Genomic DNA, 24,070 nt, shown 5'->3' with positions numbered 1-24,070 from the left:
GACGGAAGCGTGCCATCTCTGACGTTCTTTTCAAGAAGGATAAACTCGGAAGGGCAAGCTTGGAAATAAAACGTACAAAATGTCAACAGGACCAGGGATTCCCAGCCAGTCTCCTATGCTGGTACTGGCCCGGCCTCAAGCTGCTTAGCGGCTGCGATCTGACGAGGGCATGCATATTCAGCTTAGAATGGCCGTTGACGGAAGCGTGCCATCTCTGACGTTCTTTTCAAGAAGGATAAACTCGGAAGGGCAAGCTTGGAAAAAAAATGTACAAAATGTCAACAGGACCAGGGATTCCCAGCCAGTCTCCTATGCCGGTACTGGCCCGGCTTCAAGCTGCTTAGCGGCTGCGATGTGACGAGGGAATGCATATTCAGCTTAGAATGGCCGTTGACGGACGCGTGCCATCTCTGACGTTCTTTTCAAGAAGGATAAACTCGGAAGGGCAAGCTTGGAAAAAAAACGTACAAAATGTCAACAGGACCAGGGATTCCCAGCCAGTCTCCCATGCCGGTACTGGCCCGGCCTCAAGCTGCTTAGTGGCTGCGATCTGACGAGGGCAGGCATATTCAGCTTAGAATGGCCGTTGACAGAAGCGTGCCATCTCTGACGTTTTTTTCAAGAAGGATAAACTCGGAAGGGCAAGCTTGGAAAAAAAACGTACAAAATGTCAACAGGACCAGGGATTCCCAGCCAGTCTCCCATGCCGGTACTGGCCCGGCCTCCGGCTGCTTAGCGGCTGCGATCTGATGAGGGCATGCATATTCAGCTTAGAAGGGCCATTGACGGAAGTGTGCCATCTCTGACGTTCTTTTCAAGAAGGATAAACTCGGAAGGGCAAGCTTGGAAATAAAACGTACAAAATGTCAACAGGACCAGGGATTCCCAGCCAGTCTCCCATGCTGGTACTGGCCCGGCCTCAAGCTGCTGCGATCTGACGAGGGCATGCATATTCAGCTTAGAATGGCCGTTGACGGAAGCGTGCCATTTCTGACGTTCTTTTCAAGAAGGATAAACTCGGAAGGGCAAGCTTGGAAAAAAAACGTACAAAATGTCAACAGGACCAGGGATTCCCAGCCAGTCTCCCATGCCGGTACTGGCCCGGCCTCAAGCTGCTTAGCAGCTGCGATCTGACGAGGGCATGCATATTCAGCTTAGAATGGCCGTTGACGGAAGCGTGCCATCTCTGACGTTTTTTTCAAGAAGGATAAACTCGGAAGGGCAAGCTTGGAAAAAAAACGTACAAAATGTCAACAGGACCAGGGATTCCCAGCCAGTCTCCCATGCCGGTACTGGCCCAGCCTCAAGCTGCTTAGCGGCTGCGATCTGACGAGGGCATGCATATTCAGCTTAGAATGGCCGTTGACGGAAGCGCGCCATCTCTGACGTTTTTTTCAAGAAGGATAAACTCGGAAGGGCAAGCTTGGAAATAAAACGTACAAAATGTCAACAGGACCAGGGATTCCCAGCCAGTCTCCCATGCCGGTACTGGCCCGGCCTCAAGCTGCTGCGATCTGACGAGGGCATGCATATTCAGCTTAGAATGGCCGTTGACGGAAGCGTGCCATCTCTGACGTTCTTTTCAAGAAGGATAAACTCGGAAGGGCAAGCTTGGGAAAAAAACATTCAAAATGTCAACAGGACCAGGGATTCCCAGCCAGTCTCCCATGCCGGTACTGGCCCGGCCTCAAGCTGCTTAGCGGCTGCGATCTGACGAGGGCATGCATATTCAGCTTAGAATGGCTGTTGACGGAAGCGTGCCATCTCTGACGTTCTTTTCAAGAAGGATAAACTCGGAAGGGCAAGCTTGGAAATAAAACGTACAAAATGTCAACAGGACCAGGGATTCCCAGCCAGTCTCCCATGCCGGTACTGGCCCGGCCTCAAGCTGCTTAGCGGCTGCGATCTGACGAGGGCATGCATATTCAGCTTAGAATGGCCGTTGACGGAAGCGTGCCATCTCTGACGTTTTTTTCAAGAAGAATAAACTCGGAAGGGCAAGCTTGGAAAAAAACGTACAAAATGTCAACAGGACCAGGGATTCCCAGCCAGTCTCCCATGCCAGTACTGGCCCGGCCTCAAGCTGCTTAGCGGCTGCGATCTGACGAGGGCAGGCATATTCAGCTTAGAATGGCCGTTGACGGAAGTGTGCCATCTCTGACGTTTTTTTCAAGAAGGATAAACTCGGAAGGGCAAGCTTGGAAAAAAAACGTACAAAATGTCAACAGGACCAGGGATTCCGAGCCAGTCTTCCATGCCGGTACTGGCCCGGCCTCAGGCTGCTTAGCAGCTGCGATCTGACGAGGGCAGGCATATTTAGCTTAGAATGGCCATTGACGGAAGTGTGCAATCTCTGACGTTCTTTTCAAGAAGGATAAACTCGGAAGGGCAAGCTTGGAAATAAAACGTACAAAATGTCAACAGGACCAGGGATTCCCAGCCAGTCTCCCATGCCGGTACTGGCGCGGCCTCAAGCTGCTGCGATCTGACAAGGGAATGCATATTCAGCTTAGAATGTCCATAGACGGAAGTGTGCCATCTCTGACGTTCTTTTCAAGAAGGATAAACTCGGAAGGGCAAGCTTGGAAAAAAAACGTACAAAATGTCAACACGACCAAGGATTCCCAGCCAGTCTCCCATGCCAGTACTGGCCCAGCCTCAAGCTGCTTAGCGGCTGCGATCTGACGAGGGCATGCATATTCAGCTTAGAATGGCCGTTGACGGAAGCGTGCCATCTCTGACGTTCTTTTCAAGAAGGATAAACTCGGAAGGGCAAGCTTGGAAATAAAACGTACAAAATGTCAACAGGACCAGGGATTCCCAGCCAGTCTCCCATGCCGGTACTGGCCCGGCCTCAAGCTGCTGCGATGTGACGAGGGCATGCATATTCAGCTTAGAATGGCCGTTGACGGAAGCGTGCCATCTCTGACGTTCTTTTCAAGAAGGATAAACTCGGAAGGGCAAGCTTGGAAAAAAAACATACAAAATGTCAACAGGACCAGGGATTCCCAGCCAGTCTCCCATGCCGGTACTGGCCCGGCCTCAAGCTGCTTAGCGGCTGCGATCTGACGAGGGCATGCATATTCAGCTTAGAATGGCCGTTGACGGAAGCGTGCCATCTCTGACGTTCTTTTCAAGAAGGATAAACTCGGAAGGGCAAGCTTGGAAATAAAACGTACAAAATGTCAACAGGACCAGGGATTCCCAGCCAGTCTCCCATGCTGGTACTGGCCCGGCCTCAAGCTGCTTAGCGGCTGCGATCTGACGAGGGCATGCATATTCAGCTTAGAATGGCCGTTGACGGAAGCGTGCCATCTCTGACGTTCTTTTCAAGAAGGATAAACTCGGAAGGGAAAGCTTGGAAAAAAAATGTACAAAATGTCAACAGGACCAGGGATTCCCAGCCAGTCTCCTATGCCGGTACTGGCCCGGCCTCAAGCTGCTTAGCGGCTGCGATGTGACGAGGGAATGCATATTCAGCTTAGAATGGCCGTTGACGGACGCGTGCCATCTCTGACGTTCTTTTCAAGAAGGATAAACTCGGAAGGGCAAGCTTGGAAAAAAAAACGTACAAAATGTCAACAGGACCAGGGATTCCCAGCCAGTCTCCCATGCCGGTACTGGCCCGGCCTCAAGCTGCTTAGTGGCTGCGATCTGACGAGGGCAGGCATATTCAGCTTAGAATGGCCGTTGACAGAAGCGTGCCATCTCTGACGTTTTTTTCAAGAAGGATAAACTCGGAAGGGCAAGCTTGGAAAAAAAATGTACAAAATGTCAACAGGACCAGGGATTCCCAGCCAGTCTCCCATGCCGGTACTGGCCCGGCCTCCGACTGCTTAGCAGCTGCGATCTGATGAGGGCATGCATATTGAGCTTAGAAGGGCCATTGACGGAAGTGTGCCATCTCTGACGTTCTTTTCAAGAAGGATAAACTCGGAAGGGCAAGCTTGGAAATAAAACGTACAAAATGTCAACAGGACCAGGGATTCCCAGCCAGTCTCCCATGCTGGTACTGGCCCGGCCTCAAGCTGCTGCGATCTGACGAGGGCATGCATATTGAGCTTAGAATGGCCGTTGACGGAAGCGTGCCGTCTCTGACGTTCTTTTCAAGAAGGATAAACTCGGAAGGGCAAGCTTGGAAAAAAAACGTACAAAATGTCAACAGGACCAGGGATTCCCAGCCAGTCTCCCATGCCGGTACTGGCCCGGCCTCAAGCTGCTTAGCAGCTGCGATCTGACGAGGGCATGCATATTCAGCTTAGAATGGCCGTTGACGGAAGCGTGCCATCTCTGACGTTTTTTTCAAGAAGGATAAACTCGGAAGGGCAAGCTTGGAAAAAAAACGTACAAAATGTCAACAGGACCAGGGATTCCCAGCCAGTCTCCCATGCCGGTACTGGCCCGGCCTCAAGCTGCTTAGCGGCTGCGATCTGACGAGGGCATGCATATTCAGCTTAGAATGGCCGTTGACGGAAGCGTGCCATCTCTGACGTTCTTTTCAAGAAGGATAAACTCGGAAGGGCAAGCTTGGAAATAAAACGTACAAAATGTCAACAGGACCAGGGATACCCAGCCAGTCTCCCATGCTGGTACTGGCCCGGCCTCAAGCTGCTTAGCGGCTGCGATCTGACGAGGGCATGCATATTCAGCTTAGAATGGCCGTTGACGGAAGCGTGCCATCTCTGACGTTTTTTTCAAGAAGGATAAACTCGGAAGGGCAAGCTTGGAAAAAAAACATACAAAATGTCAACAGGACCAGGGATTCCCAGCCAGTCTCCCATGCTGGTACTGGCCCGGCGTCAAGCTGCTTAGCGGCTGCGATCTGACGAGGGCATGCATATTCAGCTTAGAATGGCCGTTGACGGAAGCGTGCCATCTCTGACGTTCTTTTCAAGAAGGATAAACTCGGAAGGGCAAGCTTGGAAAAAAAATGTACAAAATGTCAACAGGACCAGGGATTCCCAGCCAGTCTCCTATGCCGGTACTGGCCCGGCCTCAAGCTGCTTAGCGGCTGCGATGTGACGAGGGAATGCATATTCAGCTTAGAATGGCCGTTGACGGACGCGTGCCATCTCTGACGTTCTTTTCAAGAAGGATAAACTCGGAAGGGCAAGCTTGGAAAAAAAACGTACAAAATGTCAACAGGACCAGGGATTCCCAGCCAGTCTCCCATGCCGGTACTGGCCCGGCCTCAAGCTGCTTAGTGGCTGCAATCTGACGAGGGCAGGCATAATCAGCTTAGAATGGCCGTTGACAGAAGCGTGCCATCTCTGACGTTTTTTTCAAGAAGGATAAACTCGGAAGGGCAAGCTTGGAAAAAAAACGTACAAAATGTCAACAGGACCAGGGATTCCCAGCCAGTCTCCCATGCCGGTACTGGCCCGGCCTCTGGCTGCTTAGCAGCTGCGATCTGATGAGGGCATGCATATTGAGCTTAGAAGGGCCATTGACGGAAGTGTGCCATCTCTGACGTTCTTTTCAAGAAGGATAAACTCGGAAGGGCAAGCTTGGAAATAAAACGTACAAAATGTCAACAGGACCAGGGATTCCCAGCCAGTCTCCCATGCTGGTACTGGCCCGGCCTCAAGCTGCTGCGATCTGACGAGGGCATGCATATTCAGCTTAGAATGGCCGTTGACGGAAGCGTGCCATCTCTGACGTTCTTTTCAAGAAGGATAAACTCGGAAGGGCAAGCTTGGAAAAAAAACGTACAAAATGTCAACAGGACCAGGGATTCCCAGCCAGTCTCCCATGCAGGTACTGGCCCGGCCTCAAGCTGCTTAGCAGCTGCGATCTGACGAGGGCATGCATATTCAGCTTTGAATGGCCGTTGACGGAAGCGTGCCATCTCTGACGTTTTTTTCAAGAAGGATAAACTCGGAAGGGCAAGCTTGGAAAAAAAACGTACAAAATGTCAACAGGACCAGGGATTCCCAGCCAGTCTCCCATGCCGGTACTGGCCCGGCCTCAAGCTGCTTAGCGGCTGCGATCTGACGAGAGCATGCATATTCAGCTTAGAATGGCCGTTGACGGAAGCGTGCCATCTCTGACGTTCTTTTCAAGAAGGATAAACTCGGAAGGGCAAGCTTGGAAATAAAACGTACAAAATGTCAACAGGACCAGGGATTCCCAGCCAGTCTCCCATGCTGGTACTGGCCGGCCTCAAGCTGCTCAGCGGCTGCGATCTGACGAGGGCATGCATATTCAGCTTAGAATGGCCGTTGACGGAAGCGTGCCATCTCTGACGTTCTTTTCAAGAAGGATAAACTCGGAAGGGCAAGCTTGGAAAAAAAACGTACAAAATGTCAACAGGACCAGGGATTCCCAGCCAGTCTCCCATGCTGGTACTGGCCCGGCCTCCGGCTGCTTAGCGGCTGCGATATGATGAGGGCATGCATATTCAGCTTAGAAGGGCCATTGACGGAAGTGTGCCATCTCTGACGTTCTTTTCAAGAAGGATAAACTCGGAAGGGCAAGCTTGGAAATAAAACGTACAAAATGTCAACAGGACCAGGGATTCCCAGCCAGTCTCCCATGCTGGTACTGGCCCGGCCTCAAGCTGCTGCGATCTGACGAGGGCATGCATATTCAGCTTAGAATGGCCGTTGACGGAAGCGTGCCATCTCTGACGTTCTTTTCAAGAAGGATAAACTCGGAAGGGCAAGCTTGGAAAAAAAACGTACAAAATGTCAACAGGACCAGGGATTCCCAGCCAGTCTCCCATGCCGGTACTGGCCCGGCCTCAAGCTGCTTAGCAGCTGCGATCTGACGAGGGCATGCATATTCAGCTTAGAATGGCCGTTGACGGAAGCGTGCCATCTCTGACGTTTTTTTCAAGAAGGATAAACTCGGAAGGGCAAGCTTGGAAAAAAAACGTACAAAATGTCAACAGGACCAGGGATTCCCAGCCAGTCTCCCATGCCGGTACTGGCCCGGCCTCAAGCTGCTTAGCGGCTGCGATCTGACGAGGGCATGCATATTCAGCTTAGAATGGCCGTTGACGGAAGTGTGCCATCTCTGACGTTCTTTTCAAGAAGGATAAACTCGGAAGGGCAAGCTTGGAAATAAAACGTACAAAATGTCAACAGGACCAGGGATTCCCAGCCAGTCTCCCATGCCGGTACTGGCCCGGCCTCAAGCTGCTTAGCGGCTGCGATCTGACGAGGGAATGCATATTCAGCTTAGAATGGCCGTTGACGGAAGCGTGCCATCTCTGACGTTTTTTTCAAGAAGGATAAACTCGGAAGGGCAAGCTTGGAAAAAAAACGTACAAAATGTCAACAGGACCAGGGATTCCCAGCCAGTCTCCCATGCCGGTACTGGCCCGGCCTCAAGCTGCTTAGCGGCTGCGATCTGACGAGGGCAGGCATATTCAGCTTAGAATGGCCGTTGACGGAAGCGTGCCATCTCTGACGTTTTTTTCAAGAAGGATAAACTCGGAAGGGCAAGCTTGGAAAAAAAACATACAAAATGTCAACAGGACCAGGGATTCCCAGCCAGTCTCCCATGCCGGTACTGGCCCGGCCTCAGGCTGCTTAGCGGCTGCGATCTGACGAGGGCATGCATATTCAGCTTAGAATGGCCATTGACGGAAGTGTGCCATCTCTGACGTTCTTTTCAAGAAGGATAAACTCGGAAGGGCAAGCCTGGAAATAAAACGTACAAAATGTCAACAGGACCAGGGATTCCCAGCCAGTCTCCCATGCCGGTACTGGCCCGGCCTCAAGCTGCTGCGATCTGATGAGGGCATGCATATTCAGCTTAGAATGGCCATTGACAGAAGTGTGCCATCTCTGACGTTCTTTTCAAGAAGGATAAACTCGGAAGGGCAAGCTTGGAAAAAAAACGTACAAAATGTCAACAGGACCAGGGATTCCCAGCCAGTCTCCCATGCCGGTACTGGCCCGGCCTCAAGCTGCTTAGCGGCTGCGATCTGACGAGGGCATGCATATTCAGCTTAGACTGGCCGTTGACGGAAGCGTGCCATCTCTGACGTTCTTTTCAAGAAGGATAAACTCGGAAGGGCAAGCTTGGAAATAAAACGTACAAAATGTCAACAGGACCAGGGATTCCCAGCCAGTCTCCCATGCCGGTACTGGCCCGGCCTCAAGCTGCTTAGCGGCTGCGATGTGACGAGGGAATGCATATTCAGCTTAGAATGGCCGTTGACGGACGCGTGCCATCTCTGACGTTCTTTTCAAGAAGGATAAACTCGGAAGGGCAAGCTTGGAAAAAAAACGTACAAAATGTCAACAGGACCAGGGATTCCCAGCCAGTCTCCCATGCCGGTACTGGCCCGGCCTCAAGCTGCTTAGTGGCTGCGATCTGACGAGGGCAGGCATATTCAGCTTAGAATGGCCGTTGACAGAAGCGTGCCATCTCTGACGTTTTTTTCAAGAAGGATAAACTCGGAAGGGCAAGCTTGGAAAAAAAACGTACAAAATGTCAACAGGACCAGGGACTCCCAGCCAGTCTCCCATGCCGGTACTGGCCCGGCCTCCGGCTGCTTAGCGGCTGCGATCTGATGAGGGCATGCATATTCAGCTTAGAAGGGCCATTGACAGAAGTGTGCCATCTCTGACGTTCTTTTCAAGAAGGATAAACTCGGAAGGGCAAGCTTGGAAATAAAACGTACAAAATGTCAACAGGACCAGGGATTCCCAGCCAGTCTCCCATGCTGGTACTGGCCCGGCCTCAAGCTGCTGCGATCTGACGAGGGCATGCATATTCAGCTTAGAATGACCGTTGACGGAAGCGTGCCATCTCTGACGTTCTTTTCAAGAAGGATAAACTCGGAAGGGCAAGCTTGGAAAAAAAACATACAAAATGTCAACAGGACCAGGGATTCCCAGCCAGTCTCCCATGCCAGTACTGGCCCGGCCTCAAGCTGCTTAGCAGCTGCGATCTGACGAGGGCATGCATATTCAGCTTAGAATGGCCGTTGACGGAAGTGTGCCATCTCTGACGTTCTTTTCAAGAAGGATAAACTCGGAAGGGCAAGCTTGGAAATAAAACGTACAAAATGTCAACAGGACCAGGGATTCCCAGCCAGTCTCCCATGCCGGTACTGGCCCGGCCTCAAGCTGCTTAGCGGCTGCGATCTGACGAGGGCATGCATATTCAGCTTAGAATGGCCGTTGACGGAAGCGTGCCATCTCTGACGTTCTTTTCAAGAAGGATAAACTCGGAAGGGCAAGCTTGGAAAAAAAACGTCCAAAATGTCAACAGGACCAGGGATTCCCAGCCAGTCTCCCATGCCGGTACTGGCCCGGCCTCAAGCTGCTTAGCGGCTGCGATCTGACGAGGGCAGGCATATTCAGCTTAGAATGGCCGTTGACGGAAGCGTGCCATCTCTGACGTTTTTTTCAAGAAGGATAAACTCGGAAGGGCAAGCTTGGAAAAAAAACGTACAAAATGTCAACAGGACCAGGGATTCCCAGCCAGTCTCCCATGCCGGTACTGGCCCGGCCTCAGGCTGCTTAGCGGCTGCGATCTGATGAGGGCATGCATATTCAGCTTAGAATGGCCATTGACGGAAGTGTGCCATCTCTGACGTTCTTTTCAAGAAGGATAAACTCGGAAGGGCAAGCTTGGAAATAAAACGTACAAAATGTCAACAGGACCAGGGATTCCCAGCCAGTCTCCCATGCCGGTACTGGCCCGGCCTCAAGCTGCTGCGATCTGACGAGGGCATGCATATTCAGCTTAGAATGGCCGTTGACGGAAGTGTGCCATCTCTGACGTTCTTTTCAAGAAGGATAAACTCGGAAGGGCAAGCTTGGAAAAAAAACATTCAAAATGTCAACAGGACCAGGGATTCCCAGCCAGTCTCCCATGCCGGTACTGGCCCGGCCTCAAGCTGCTTAGCGGCTGCGATCTGACGAGGGCATGCATATTCAGCTTAGAATGGCCGTTGACGGAAGCGTGCCATCTCTGACGTTCTTTTCAAGAAGGATAAACTCGGAAGGGCAAGCTTGGAAATAAAACGTACAAAATGTCAACAGGACCAGGGATTCCCAGCCAGTCTCCCATGCCGGTACTGGCCCGGCCTTAAGCTGCTTAGCGGCTGCGATCTGACGAGGGCATGCATATTCAGCTTAGAATGGCCGTTGACGGAAGCGTGCCATCTCTGACGTTTTTTTCAAGAAGAATAAACTCGGAAGGGCAAGCTTGGAAAAAAATGTACAAAATGTCAACAGGACCAGGGATTCCCAGCCAGTCTCCCATGCCAGTACTGGCCCGGCCTCAAGCTGCTTAGCGGCTGCGATCTGACGAGGGCAGGCATATTCAGCTTAGAATGGCCGTTGACAGAAACGTGCCATCTCTGACGTTTTTTTCAAGAAGGATAAACTCGGAAGGGCAAGCTTGGAAAAAAAACGTACAAAATGTCAACAGGACCAGGGATTCCCAGCCAGTCTCCCATGCCGGTACTGGCCCGCCCTCAGGCTGCTTAGCAGCTGCGATCTGACGAGGGCATGCATATTTAGCTTAGAATGGCCATTGACGGAAGTGTGCAATCTCTGACGTTCTTTTCAAGAAGGATAAACTCGGAAGGGCAAGCTTGGAAATAAAACGTACAAAATGTCAACAGGACCAGGGATTCCCAGCCAGTCTCCCATGCCGGTACTGGCCCGGCCTCAAGCTGCTGCGATCTGACAAGGGCATGCATATTCAGCTTAGAATGGCCATTGACGGAAGTGTGCCATCTCTGACGTTCTTTTCAAGAAGGATAAACTCGGAAGGGCAAGCTTGGAAAAAAAACGTACAAAATGTCAACACGACCAGGGATTCCCAGCCAGTCTCCCATGCCAGTACTGGCCCAGCCTCAAGCTGCTTAGCGGCTGCGATCTGACGAGGGCATGCATATTCAGCTTAGAATGGCCGTTGACGGAAGCGTGCCATCTCTGACGTTCTTTTCAAGAAGGATAAACTCGGAAGGGCAAGCTTGGAAATAAAACGTACAAAATGTCAACAGGACCAGGGATTCCCAGCCAGTCTCCCATGCCGGTACTGGCCCGGCCTCAAGCTGCTGCGATCTGACGAGGGCATGCATATTCAGCTTAGAATGGCCGTTGACGGAAGCATGCCATCTCTGACGTTCTTTTCAAGAAGGATAAACTCGGAAGGGCAAGCTTGGAAAAAAAACATACAAAATGTCAACAGGACCAGGGATTCCCAGGCAGTCTCCCATGCCGGTACTGGCCTGGCCTCAAGCTGCTTAGCGGCTGCGATCTGACGAGGGCATGCATATTCAGCTTAGAATGGCCGTTAACGGAAGCGTGCCATCTCTGACGTTCTTTTCAAGAAGGATAAACTCGGAAGGGCAAGCTTGGAAATAAAACGTACAAAATGTCAACAGGACCAGGGATTCCCAGCCAGTCTCCCATGCCGGTACTGGCCCGGCCTCAAGCTGCTTAGCGGCTGCGATCTGACGAGGGCATGCATATTCAGCTTAGAATGGCCGTTGACGGAAGCGTGCCATCTCTGACGTTTTTTTCAAGAAGGATAAACTCGGAAGGGCAAGCTTGGAAAAAAAACGTACAAAATGTCAACAGGACCAGGGATTCCCAGCCAGTCTCCCATGCCGGTACTGGCCCGGCCTCAAGCTGCTTAGCGGCTGCGATCTGACGAGGGCAGGCATATTCAGCTTAGAATGGCCGTTGACGGAAGCGTGCCATCTCTGACGTTTTTTTCAAGAAGGATAAACTCGGAAGGGCAAGCTTGGAAAAAAAACATACAAAATGTCAACAGGACCAGGGATTCCCAGCCAGTCTCCCATGCCGGTACTGGCCCGGCCTCAGGCTGCTTAGCGGCTGCGATCTGACGAGGGCATGCATATTCAGCTTAGAATGGCCATTGACGGAAGTGTGCCATCTCTGACGTTCTTTTCAAGAAGGATAAACTCGGAAGGGCAAGCCTGGAAATAAAACGTACAAAATGTCAACAGGACCAGGGATTCCCAGCCAGTCTCCCATGCCGGTACTGGCCCGGCCTCAAGCTGCTGCGATCTGATGAGGGCATGCATATTCAGCTTAGAATGGCCATTGACGGAAGTGTGCCATCTCTGACGTTCTTTTCAAGAAGGATAAACTCGGAAGGGCAAGCTTGGAAAAAAAACGTACAAAATGTCAACAGGACCAGGGATTCCCAGCCAGTCTCCCATGCCGGTACTGGCCCGGCCTCAAGCTGCTTAGCGGCTGCGATCTGACGAGGGCATGCATATTCAGCTTAGACTGGCCGTTGACGGAAGCGTGCCATCTCTGACGTTCTTTTCAAGAAGGATATACTCGGAAGGGCAAGCTTGGAAATAAAACGTACAAAATGTCAACAGGACCAGGGATTCCCAGCCAGTCTCCCATGCCGGTACTGGCCCGGCCTCAAGCTGCTTAGCGGCTGCGATCTGACTAGGGCATGCATATTCAGCTTAGAATGGCCGTTGACGGAAGCGTGCCATCTCTGACGTTTTTTTCAAGAAGGATAAACTCGGAAGGGCAAGCTTGGAAAAAAAACGTACAAAATGTCAACAGGACCAGGGATTCCCAGCCAGTCTCCCATGCCGGTACTGGCCCGGCCTCAAGCTGCTTAGCGGCTGCGATCTGACGAGGGCAGGCATATTCAGCTTAGAATGGCCGTTGACGGAAGCGTGCCATCTCTGACGTTTTTTTCAAGAAGGATAAACTCGGAAGGGCAAGCTTGGAAAAAAAACATACAAAATGTCAACAGGACCAGGGATTCCCAGCCAGTCTCCCATGCCGGTACTGGCCCGGCCTCAGGCTGCTTAGCGGCTGCGATCTGACGAGGGCATGCATATTCAGCTTAGAATGGCCATTGACGGAAGTGTGCCATCTCTGACGTTCTTTTCAAGAAGGATAAACTCGGAAGGGCAAGCCTGGAAATAAAACGTACAAAATGTCAACAGGACCAGGGATTCCCAGCCAGTCTCCCATGCCGGTACTGGCCCGGCCTCAAGCTGCTGCGATCTGATGAGGGCATGCATATTCAGCTTAGAATGGCCATTGACGGAAGTGTGCCATCTCTGACGTTCTTTTCAAGAAGGATAAACTCGGAAGGGCAAGCTTGGAAAAAAAACGTACAAAATGTCAACAGGACCAGGGATTCCCAGCCAGTCTCCCATGCCGGTACTGGCCCGGCCTCAAGCTGCTTAGCGGCTGCGATCTGACGAGGGCATGCATATTCAGCTTAGACTGGCCGTTGACGGAAGCGTGCCATCTCTGACGTTCTTTTCAAGAAGGATAAACTCGGAAGGGCAAGCTTGGAAATAAAACGTACAAAATGTCAACAGGACCAGGGATTCCCAGCCAGTCTCCCATGCCGGTACTGGCCCGGCCTCAAGCTGCTTAGCGGCTGCGATCTGACTAGGGCATGCATATTCAGCTTAGAATGGCCGTTGACGGAAGCGTGCCATCTCTGACGTTCTTTTCAAGAAGGATAAACTCGGAAGGGCAAGCTTGGAAAAAAAATGTACAAAATGTCAACAGGACCAGGGATTCCCAGCCAGTCTCCTATGCCGGTACTGGCCCGGCCTCAAGCTGCTTAGCTGCTGCGATGTGACGAGGGAATGCATATTCAGCTTAGAATGGCCGTTGACGGACGCGTGCCATCTCTGACGTTCTTTTCAAGAAGGATAAACTCGGAAGGGCAAGCTTGGAAAAAAAACGTACAAAATGTCAAAAGGACCAGGGATTCCCAGCCAGTCTCCCATGCCGGTACTGGCCCGGCCTCAAGCTGCTTAGTGGCTGCGATCTGACGAGGGCAGGCATATTCAGCTTAGAATGGCCGTTGACAGAAGCGTGCCATCTCTGACGTTTTTTTCAAGAAGGATAAACTCGGAAGGGCAAGCTTGGAAAAAAAACGTACAAAATGTCAACAGGACCAGGGATTCCCAGCCAGTCTCCCATGCCGGTACTGGCCCGGCCTCCGGCTGCTTAGCGGCTGCGATCTGATGAGGGCATGCATATTCAGCTTAGAAGGGCCATTGACAGAAGTGTGCCATCTCTGACGTTCTTTTCAAGAAGGATAAACTCGGAAGGGCAAGCTTGGAAATAAAACGTACAAAATGTCAACAGGACCAGGGATTCCCAGGCAGTCTCCCATGCTGGTACTGGCCCGGCCTCAAGCTGCTGCGATCTGACGAGGGCATGCATATTCAGCTTAGAATGACCGTTGACGGAAGCGTGCCATCTCTGACGTTCTTTTCAAGAAGGATAAACTCGGAAGGGCAAGCTTGGAAAAAAAACATACAAAATGTCAACAGGACCAGGGATTCCCAGCCAGTCTCCCATGCCAGTACTGGCCCGGCCTCAAGCTGCTTAGCAGCTGCGATCTGACGAGGGCATGCATATTGAGCTTAGAATGGCCGTTGACGGAAGCGTGCCATCTCTGACGTTCTTTTCAAGAAGGATAAACTCGGAAGGGCAAGCTTGGAAATAAAACGTACAAAATGTCAACAGGACCAGGGATTCCCAGCCAGTCTCCCATGCCGGTACTGGCCCGGCCTCAAGCTGCTTAGCGGCTGCGATCTGACGAGGGCATGCATATTCAGCTTAGAATGGCCGTTGACGGAAGCGTGCCATCTCTGACGTTCTTTTCAAGAAGGATAAACTCGGAAGGGCAAGCTTGGAAAAAAAACGTCCAAAATGTCAACAGGACCAGGGATTCCCAGCCAGTCTCCCATGCCGGTACTGGCCCGGCCTCAAGCTGCTTAGCGGCTGCGATCTGACGAGGGCAGGCATATTCAGCTTAGAATGGCCGTTGACGGAAGCGTGCCATCTCTGACGTTTTTTTCAAGAAGGATAAACTCGGAAGGGCAAGCTTGGAAAAAAAACGTACAAAATGTCAACAGGACCAGGGATTCCCAGCCAGTCTCCCATGCCGGTACTGGCCCGGCCTCAGGCTGCTTAGCGGCTGCGATCTGATGAGGGCATGCATATTCAGCTTAGAATGGCCATTGACGGAAGTGTGTCATCTCGGACGTTCTTTTCAAGAAGGATAAACTCGGAAGGGCAAGCTTGGAAATAAAACGTACAAAATGTCAACAGGACCAGGGATTCCCAGCCAGTCTCCCATGCCGGTACTGGCCCGGCCTCAAGCTGCTGCGATCTGACGAGGGCATGCATATTCAGCTTAGAATGGCCGTTGACGGAAGCGTGCCATCTCTGACGTTCTTTTCAAGAAGGATAAACTCGGAAGGGCAAGCTTGGAAAAAAAACATTCAAAATGTCAACAGGACCAGGGATTCCCAGCCAGTCTCCCATGCCGGTACTGGCCCGGCCTCAAGCTGCTTAGCGGCTGCGATCTGACGAGGGCATGCATATTCAGCTTAGAATGGCCGTTGACGGAAGCGTGCCATCTCTGACGTTCTTTTCAAGAAGGATAAACTCGGAAGGGCAAGCTTGGAAATAAAACGTACAAAATGTCAACAGGACCAGGGATTCCCAGCCAGTCTCCCATGCCGGTACTGGCCCGGCCTCAAGCTGCTTAGCGGCTGCGATCTGACGAGGGCATGCATATTCAGCTTAGAATGGCCGTTGACGGAAGCGTGCCATCTCTGACGTTTTTTTCAAGAAGAATAAACTCGGAAGGGCAAGCTTGGAAAAAAATGTACAAAATGTCAACAGGACCAGGGATTCCCAGCCAGTCTCCCATGCCAGTACTGGCCCGGCCTCAAGCTGCTTAGCGGCTGCGATCTGACGAGGGCAGGCATATTCAGCTTAGAATGGCCGTTGACAGAAACGTGCCATCTCTGACGTTTTTTTCAAGAAGGATAAACTCGGAAGGGCAAGCTTGGAAAAAAAACGTACAAAATGTCAACAGGACCAGGGATTCCCAGCCAGTCTCCCATGCCGGTACTGGCCCGCCCTCAGGCTGCTTAGCAGCTGCGATCTGACGAGGGCATGCATATTTAGCTTAGAATGGCCATTGACGGAAGTGTGCAATCTCTGACGTTCTTTTCAAGAAGGATAAACTCGGAAGGGCAAGCTTGGAAATAAAACGTACAAAATGTCAACAGGACCAGGGATTCCCAGCCAGTCTCCCATGCCGGTACTGGCCCGGCCTCAAGCTGCTGCGATCTGACAAGGGCATGCATATTCAGCTTAGAATGGCCATTGACGGAAGTGTGCCATCTCTGACGTTCTTTTCAAGAAGGATAAACTCGGAAGGGCAAGCTTGGAAAAAAAACGTACAAAATGTCAACACGACCAGGGATTCCCAGCCAGTCTCCCATGCCAGTACTGGCCCAGCCTCAAGCTGCTTAGCGGCTGCGATCTGACGAGGGCATGCATATTCAGCTTAGAATGGCCGTTGACGGAAGCGTGCCATCTCTGACGTTCTTTTCAAGAAGGATAAACTCGGAAGGGCAAGCTTGGAAATAAAACGTACAAAATGTCAACAGGACCAGGGATTCCCAGCCAGTCTCCCATGCCGGTACTGGCCCGGCCTCAAGCTGCTGCGATCTGACGAGGGCATGCATATTCAGCTTAGAATGGCCGTTGACGGAAGCATGCCATCTCTGACGTTCTTTTCAAGAAGGATAAACTCGGAAGGGCAAGCTTGGAAAAAAAACATACAAAATGTCAACAGGACCAGGGATTCCCAGCCAGTCTCCCATGCCGGTACTGGCCCGGCCTCAAGCTGCTTAGCGGCTGCGATCTGACGAGGGCATGCATATTCAGCTTAGAATGGCCGTTAACGGAAGCGTGCCATCTCTGACGTTCTTTTCAAGAAGGATAAACTCGGAAGGGCAAGCTTGGAAATAAAACGTACAAAATGTCAACAGGACCAGGGATTCCCAGCCAGTCTCCCATGCCAGTACTGGCCCGGCCTCAAGCTGCTTAGCGGCTGCGATCTGACGAGGGCATGCATATTCAGCTTAGAATGGCCGTTGACGGAAGCGTGCCATCTCTGACGTTTTTTTCAAGAAGGATAAACTCGGAAGGGCAAGCTTGGAAAAAAAACGTACAAAATGTCAACAGGACCAGGGATTCCCAGCCAGTCTCCCATGCCGGTACTGGCCCGGCCTCAAGCTGCTTAGCGGCTGCGATCTGACGAGGGAAGGCATATTCAGCTTAGAATGGCCGTTGACGGAAGCGTGCCATCTCTGACGTTTTTTTCAAGAAGGATAAACTCGGAAGGGCAAGCTTGGAAAAAAAACATACAAAATGTCAACAGGACCAGGGATTCCCAGCCAGTCTCCCATGCCGGTACTGGCCCGGCCTCAGGCTGCTTAGCGGCTGCGATCTGACGAGGGCATGCATATTCAGCTTAGAATGGCCATTGACGGAAGTGTGCCATCTCTGACGTTCTTTTCAAGAAGGATAAACTCGGAAGGGCAAGCTTGGAAATAAAACGTACAAAATGTCAACAGGACCAGGGATTCCCAGGCAGTCTCCCATGCCGGTACTGGCCCGTCCTCAAGCTGCTGCGATCTGACGAGGGCATGCATATTCAGCTTAGAATGGCCATTGACGGAAGTGTGTCTTCTCTGACGTTCTTTTCAAGAAGGATAAACTCGGAAGGGCAAGCTTGGAAAAAAAACGTACAAAATGTCAACAGGACCAGGGATTCCCAGCCAGTCTCCCATGCCGGTACTGGCCCGGCCTCAAGCTGCTTAGCGGCTGCGATCTGACGAGGGCATGCATATTCAGCTTAGAATGGCCGTTGACGGAAGCGTGCCATCTCTGACGTTCTTTTCAAGAAGGATAAACTCGGAAGGGCAAGCTTGGAAATAAAACGTACAAAATGTCAACAGGACCAGGGATTCCCAGCCAGTCTCCCATGCCGGTACTGGCCCGGCCTCAAGCTGCTTAGCGGCTGCGATCTGACGAGGGCATGCATATTCAGCTTAGAATGGCCGTTGACGGAAGCATGCCATCTCTGACGTTTTTTTCAAGAAGAATAAACTCGGAAGGGCAAGCTTGGAAAAAAATGTACAAAATGTCAACAGGACCAGGGATTCCCAGCCAGTCTCCCATGCCAGTACTGGCCCGGCCTCAAGCTGCTTAGCGGCTGCGATCTGACGAGGGCAGGCATATTGAGCTTAGAATGGCCGTTGACAGAAACGTGCCATCTCTGACGTTTTTTTCAAGAAGGATAAACTCGGAAGGGCAAGCTTGGAAAAAAAACGTACAAAATGTCAACAGGACCAGGGATTCCCAGCCAGTCTCCCATGCCGGTACTGGCCCGCCCTCAGGCTGCTTAGCAGCTGCGATCTGACGAGGGCATGCATATTTAGCTTAGAATGGCCATTGACGGAAGTGTGCAATCTCTGACGTTCTTTTCAAGAAGGATAAACTCGGAAGGGCAAGCTTGGAAATAAAACGTACAAAATGTCAACAGGACCAGGGATTCCCAGCCAGTCTCCCATGCCGGTACTGGCCCGGCCTCAAGCTGCTGCGATCTGACAAGGGCATGCATATTCAGCTTAGAATGGCCATTGACGGAAGTGTGCCATCTCTGACGTTCTTTTCAAGAAGGATAAACTCGGAAGGGCAAGCTTGGAAAAAAAACGTACAAAATGTCAACACGACCAGGGATTCCCAGCCAGTCTCCCATGCCAGTACTGGCCCAGCCTCAAGCTGCTTAGCGGCTGCGATCTGACGAGGGCATGCATATTCAGCTTAGAATGGCCGTTGACGGAAGCGTGCCATCTCTGACGTTCTTTTCAAGAAGGATAAACTCGGAAGGGCAAGCTTGGAAATAAAACGTACAAAATGTCAACAGGACCAGGGATTCCCAGCCAGTCTCCCATGCCGGTACTGGCCCGGCCTCAAGCTGCTGCGATCTGACGAGGGCATGCATATTCAGCTTAGAATGGCCGTTGACGGAAGCATGCCATCTCTGACGTTCTTTTCAAGAAGGATAAACTCGGAAGGGCAAGCTTGGAAAAAAAACATACAAAATGTCAACAGGACCAGGGATTCCCAGCCAGTCTCCCATGCCGGTACTGGCCCGGCCTCAAGCTGCTTAGCGGCTGCGATCTGACGAGGGCATGCATATTCAGCTTAGAATGGCCGTTAACGGAAGCGTGCCATCTCTGACGTTCTTTTCAAGAAGGATAAACTCGGAAGGGCAAGCTTGGAAATAAAACGTACAAAATGTCAACAGGACCAGGGATTCCCAGCCAGTCTCCCATGCCGGTACTGGCCCGGCCTCAAGCTGCTTAGCGGCTGCGATCTGACGAGGGCATGCATATTCAGCTTAGAATGGCCGTTGACGGAAGCGTGCCATCTCTGACGTTTTTTTCAAGAAGGATAAACTCGGAAGGGCAAGCTTGGAAAAAAAACGTACAAAATGTCAACAGGACCAGGGATTCCCAGCCAGTCTCCCATGCCGGTACTGGCCCGGCCTCAAGCTGCTTAGCGGCTGCGATCTGACGAGGGCAGGCATATTCAGCTTAGAATGGCCGTTGACGGAAGCGTGCCATCTCTGACGTTTTTTTCAAGAAGGATAAACTCGGAAGGGCAAGCTTGGAAAAAAAACATACAAAATGTCAACAGGACCAGGGATTCCCAGCCAGTCTCCCATGCCGGTACTGGCCCGGCCTCAGGCTGCTTAGCGGCTGCGATCTGACGAGGGCATGCATATTCAGCTTAGAATGGCCATTGACGGAAGTGTGCCATCTCTGACGTTCTTTTCAAGAAGGATAAACTCGGAAGGGCAAGCTTGGAAATAAAACGTACAAAATGTCAACAGGACCAGGGATTCCCAGGCAGTCTCCCATGCCGGTACTGGCCCGTCCTCAAGCTGCTGCGATCTGACGAGGGCATGCATATTCAGCTTAGAATGGCCATTGACGGAAGTGTGCCATCTCTGACGTTCTTTTCAAGAAGGATAAACTCGGAAGGGCAAGCTTGGAAAAAAAACGTACAAAATGTCAACAGGACCAGGGATTCCCAGCCAGTCTCCCATGCCGGTACTGGCCCGGCCTCAAGCTGCTTAGCGGCTGCGATCTGACGAGGGCATGCATATTCAGCTTAGAATGGCCGTTGACGGAAGCGTGCCATCTCTGACGTTCTTTTCAAGAAGGATAAACTCGGAAGGGCAAGCTTGGAAAAAAAATGTACAAAATGTCAACAGGACCAGGGATTCCCAGCCAGTCTCCTATGCCGGTACTGGCCCGGCCTCAAGCTGCTTAGCGGCTGCGATGTGACGAGGGCATGCATATTCAGCTTAGAATGGCCGTTGACGGACGCGTGCCATCTCTGACGTTCTTTTCAAGAAGGATAAACTCGGAAGGGCAAGCTTGGAAAAAAAACGTACAAAATGTCAACAGGACCAGGGATTCCCAGCCAGTCTCCCATGCTGGTACTGGCCCGGCCTCAAGCTGCTGCGATCTGACGAGGGCATGCATATTCAGCTTAGAATGGCCGTTGACGGAAGCGTGCCATCTCTGACGTTCTTTTCAAGAAGGATAAACTCGGAAGGGCAAGCTTGGAAAAAAAACATACAAAATGTCAACAGGACCAGGGATTCCCAGCCAGTCTCCCATGCCGGTACTGGCCCGGCCTCAAGCTGCTTAGCAGCTGCGATCTGACGAGGGCATGCATATTCAGCTTAGAATGGCCGTTGACGGAAGCGTGCCATCTCTGACGTTCTTTTCAAGAAGGATAAACTCGGAAGGGCAAGCTTGGAAATAAAACGTACAAAAAGTCAACAGGACCAGGGATTCCCAGCCAGTCTCCCATGCCGGTACTGGCCCAGCCTCAAGCTGCTTAGCGGCTGCAATCTGACGAGGGCATGCATATTCAGCTTAGAATGGCCGTTGACGGAAGCATGCCATCTCTGACGTTTTTTTCAAGAAGGATAAACTCGGAAGGGCAAGCTTGGAAAAAAAACGTACAAAATGTCAACAGGACCAGGGATTCCCAGCCAGTCTCCCATGCCGGTACTGGCCCGGCCTCAAACTGCTTAGCGACTGCGATCTGACGAGGGCATGCATATTCAGCTTAGAATGGCCATTGACGGAAGCGTGCCATCTCTTACGTTCTTTTCAAGAAGGATAAACTCGGAAGGGCAAGCTTGGAAATAAAACGTACAAAATGTCAACAGGACCAGGGATTCCCAGCCAGTCTCCCATGCCGGTACTGGCCCAGCCTCAAGCTGCTTAGCAGCTGCAATCTGACGAGGGCATGCATATTCAGCTTAGAATGGCCATTGACGGAAGTGTGCCATCTCTGACGTTCTTTTCAAGAAGGTTAAACTCGAAAGGGCAAGCTTGGAAATAAAACGTACAAAATGTCAACACGATCAGTGATTCCCAGCCAGTCTCCCATGCCGGTACTGGCCCGGCCTCAAGCTGCTTAGCGGCTGCGATCTGACGAGGGCATGCATATTCAGCTTAGAATGGCCGTTGACGGAAGCGTGCCATCTCTGACGTTCTTTTCAAGAAGGATAAACTCGGAAGGGCAAGCTTGGAAAAAAAACGTACAAAATGTCAACAGGACCAGGGATTCCCAGCCAGTCTCCCATGCCGGTACTGGCCCGGCCTCAAGCTGCTTAGCGGCTGCGATCTGACGAGGGCAGGCATATTCAGCTTAGAATGGCCGTTGACGGAAGCGTGCCATCTCTGACGTTTTTTTCAAGAAGGATAAACTCGGAAGGGCAAGCTTGGAAAAAAAACATACAAAATGTCAACAGGACCAGGGATTCCCAGCCAGTCTCCCATGCCGGTACTGGCCCGGCCTCAAGCTGCTTAGCGGCTGCGATCTGACAAGGGCATGCATATTCAGCTTAGAATGGCCGTTGACGGAAGCGTGCCATCTCTGACGTTCTTTTCAAGAAGGATAAACTCGGAAGGGCAAGCTTGGAAATAAAACGTACAAAATGTCAACAGGACCAGGGATTCCCAGCCAGTCTCCCATGCCGGTACTGGCCCGGCCTCAAGCTGCTTAGCGGCTGCGATGTGACGAGGGAATGCATATTCAGCTTAGAATGGCCGATGATGAAAGCGTGCCATCTCTGACGTTTTTTTCAAGAAGGATAAACTCGGAAGGGCAAGCTTGGAAAAAAAACATACAGAATGTCAACAGGACCAGGGATTCCCAGCCAGTCTCCCATGCCGGTACTGGCCCGGCCTCAAACTGCTTAGAGGCTGCGATCTGACGAGGGAATGCATATTCAGCTTAGAATGGCCGTTGACGGAAGCGTGCCATCTCTGACGTTTTTTTCAAGAAGGATAAACTCGGAAGGGCAAGCTTGGAAATAAAACGTACAAAATGTCAACAGGACCAGGGATTCCCAGCCAGTCTCCCATGCCGGTACTGGCCCGGCCTCAAGCTGCTTAGCGGCTGCGATGTGACGAGGGCATGCATATTCAGTTTAGAATGGCCGTTGACGGAAGCGTGCCATCTCTGACGTTCTTTTCAAGAAGGATAAACTCGGAAGGGCAAGCTTGGAAAAAAAAACGTACAAAATGTCAACAGGACCAGGGATTCCCAGCCAGTCTCCCATGCCGGTACTGGCCCGGCCTCAAGCTGCTGCGATCTGACGAGGGCATGCATATTCAGCTTAGAATGGCCGTTGATGGAAGCGTGCCATCTCTGACGTTCTTTTCAAGAAGGATAAACTCGGAAGGGCAAGCTTGGAAATAAAACGTACAAAATGTCAACAGGACCAGGGATTCCCAGCCAGTCTCCCATGCCGGTACTGGCCCGGCCTCAAGCTGCTTAGCGGCTGCGATCTGACGAGGGCATGCATATTCAGCTTTGAATGGCCGTTGACAGAAGCGTGCCATCTCTGACGTTCTTTTCAAGAAGGATAAACTCGGAAGGGCAAGCTTGGAAATAAAACGTACAAAATGTCAACAGGACCAGGGATTCCCAGCCAGTCTCCCATGCCGGTACTGGCCCGGCCTCAAGGTGCTTAGCGGCTGCGATCTGACGAGGGGATGCATATTCAGCTTAGAATGGCCGTTGACGGAAGCGTGCCATCTCTGACGTTCTTTTCAAGAAGGATAAACTCGGAAGGGCAAGCTTGGAAATAAAACGTACAAAATGTCAACAGGACCAGGGATTCCCAGCCAGTCTCCCATGCCGGTACTGGCCCAGCCTCAAGCTGTTTAGCGGCTGCGATGTGACGAGGGTATGCATATTCAGCTTAGAATGGCCGTTGACGGACGCGTGCCATCTCTGACGTTCTTTTCAAGAAGGATAAACTCGGAAGGGCAAGCTTGGAAAAAAAACGTACAAAATGTCAACAGGACCAGGGATTCCCAGCCAGTCTCCCATGCCGGTACTGGCCCGGCCTCAAGCTGCTTAGCGGCTGCGATCTGACGAGGGCAGGTATATTCAGCTTAGAATGGCCGTTGACGGAAGCGTGCCATCTCTGACGTTTTTTTCAAGAAGGATAAACTCGGAAGGGCAAGCTTGGAAAAAAAACGTACAAAATGTCAACAGGACCAGGGATTCCCAGCCAGTCTCCCATGCCGGTACTGGCCCGGCCTCAGGCTGCTTAGCGGCTGCGATCTGATGAGGGCATGCATATTCAGCTTAGAATGGCCATTGACGGAAGTGTGCCATCTCTGACGTTCTTTTCAAGAAGGATAAACTCGGAAGGGCAAGCTTGGAAATAAAACGTACAAAATGTCAACAGGACCAGGGATTCCCAGCCAGTCTCACATGCCGGTACTGGCCCGGCCTCAAGCTGCTGCGATCTGACGAGGGCATGCATATTCAGCTTAGAATGGCCGTTGACGGAAGCGTGCCATCTCTGACGTTCTTTTCAAGAAGGATAAACTCGGAAGGGCAAGCTTGGAAAAAAAACATTCAAAATGTCAACAGGACCAGGGATTCCCAGCCAGTCTCCCATGCCGGTACTGGCCCGGCCTCAAGCTGCTTAGCGGCTGCGATCTGACGAGGGCATGCATATTCAGCTTAGAATGGCCGTTGACGGAAGCGTGCCATCTCTGACGTTCTTTTCAAGAAGGATAAACTCGGAAGGGCAAGCTTGGAAATAAAACGTACAAAATGTCAACAGGACCAGGGATTCCCAGCCAGTCTCCCATGCCGGTACTGGCCCGGCCTCAGGCTGCTTAGCGGCTGCGATCTGACGA

The 24,070-nt window shown here is 51.6% G+C and overlaps 17 pseudogenes; all 17 read right to left on the bottom strand.

Moving 5' to 3' along the window:
- Positions 1–80: 80 nt before the first annotated feature.
- On the bottom strand, positions 81–199 carry LOC141059054 (5S ribosomal RNA; annotated as a pseudogene).
- A 273-nt stretch (positions 200–472) lies between these two features.
- LOC141057892 (5S ribosomal RNA) lies at positions 473–591 on the bottom strand (annotated as a pseudogene).
- A 461-nt stretch (positions 592–1,052) lies between these two features.
- Positions 1,053–1,171, bottom strand: LOC141056385 (5S ribosomal RNA; annotated as a pseudogene).
- Positions 1,172–1,632: 461 nt separating this feature from the next.
- Positions 1,633–1,751, bottom strand: LOC141055531 (5S ribosomal RNA; annotated as a pseudogene).
- Positions 1,752–1,828: 77 nt separating this feature from the next.
- LOC141054299 (5S ribosomal RNA) lies at positions 1,829–1,947 on the bottom strand (annotated as a pseudogene).
- A 76-nt stretch (positions 1,948–2,023) lies between these two features.
- On the bottom strand, positions 2,024–2,142 carry LOC141055070 (5S ribosomal RNA; annotated as a pseudogene).
- Positions 2,143–2,987: 845 nt separating this feature from the next.
- LOC141054297 (5S ribosomal RNA) lies at positions 2,988–3,106 on the bottom strand (annotated as a pseudogene).
- Positions 3,107–3,183: 77 nt separating this feature from the next.
- LOC141051775 (5S ribosomal RNA) lies at positions 3,184–3,302 on the bottom strand (annotated as a pseudogene).
- A 274-nt stretch (positions 3,303–3,576) lies between these two features.
- Positions 3,577–3,695, bottom strand: LOC141057887 (5S ribosomal RNA; annotated as a pseudogene).
- Positions 3,696–4,156: 461 nt separating this feature from the next.
- LOC141056380 (5S ribosomal RNA) lies at positions 4,157–4,275 on the bottom strand (annotated as a pseudogene).
- A 77-nt stretch (positions 4,276–4,352) lies between these two features.
- LOC141054290 (5S ribosomal RNA) lies at positions 4,353–4,471 on the bottom strand (annotated as a pseudogene).
- Positions 4,472–5,136: 665 nt separating this feature from the next.
- LOC141055505 (5S ribosomal RNA) lies at positions 5,137–5,255 on the bottom strand (annotated as a pseudogene).
- A 657-nt stretch (positions 5,256–5,912) lies between these two features.
- Positions 5,913–6,031, bottom strand: LOC141058376 (5S ribosomal RNA; annotated as a pseudogene).
- Positions 6,032–6,687: 656 nt separating this feature from the next.
- Positions 6,688–6,806, bottom strand: LOC141056376 (5S ribosomal RNA; annotated as a pseudogene).
- Positions 6,807–6,883: 77 nt separating this feature from the next.
- On the bottom strand, positions 6,884–7,002 carry LOC141054282 (5S ribosomal RNA; annotated as a pseudogene).
- A 273-nt stretch (positions 7,003–7,275) lies between these two features.
- LOC141058107 (5S ribosomal RNA) lies at positions 7,276–7,394 on the bottom strand (annotated as a pseudogene).
- An 853-nt stretch (positions 7,395–8,247) lies between these two features.
- LOC141057882 (5S ribosomal RNA) lies at positions 8,248–8,366 on the bottom strand (annotated as a pseudogene).
- Positions 8,367–24,070: the final 15,704 nt, after the last annotated feature.

This window comes from Dendrobates tinctorius, unplaced genomic scaffold, assembly GCF_039654945.1.
Source record: "Dendrobates tinctorius isolate UK_male_01 unplaced genomic scaffold, ASM3965494v1 ptg000011l, whole genome shotgun sequence".
Lineage (NCBI taxonomy): Eukaryota > Metazoa > Chordata > Amphibia > Anura > Dendrobatidae > Dendrobates > Dendrobates tinctorius.
The sequence above is the reverse complement of the archived record's forward strand: the minus strand, read 5'-3'. Positions and strand labels throughout refer to the sequence as shown.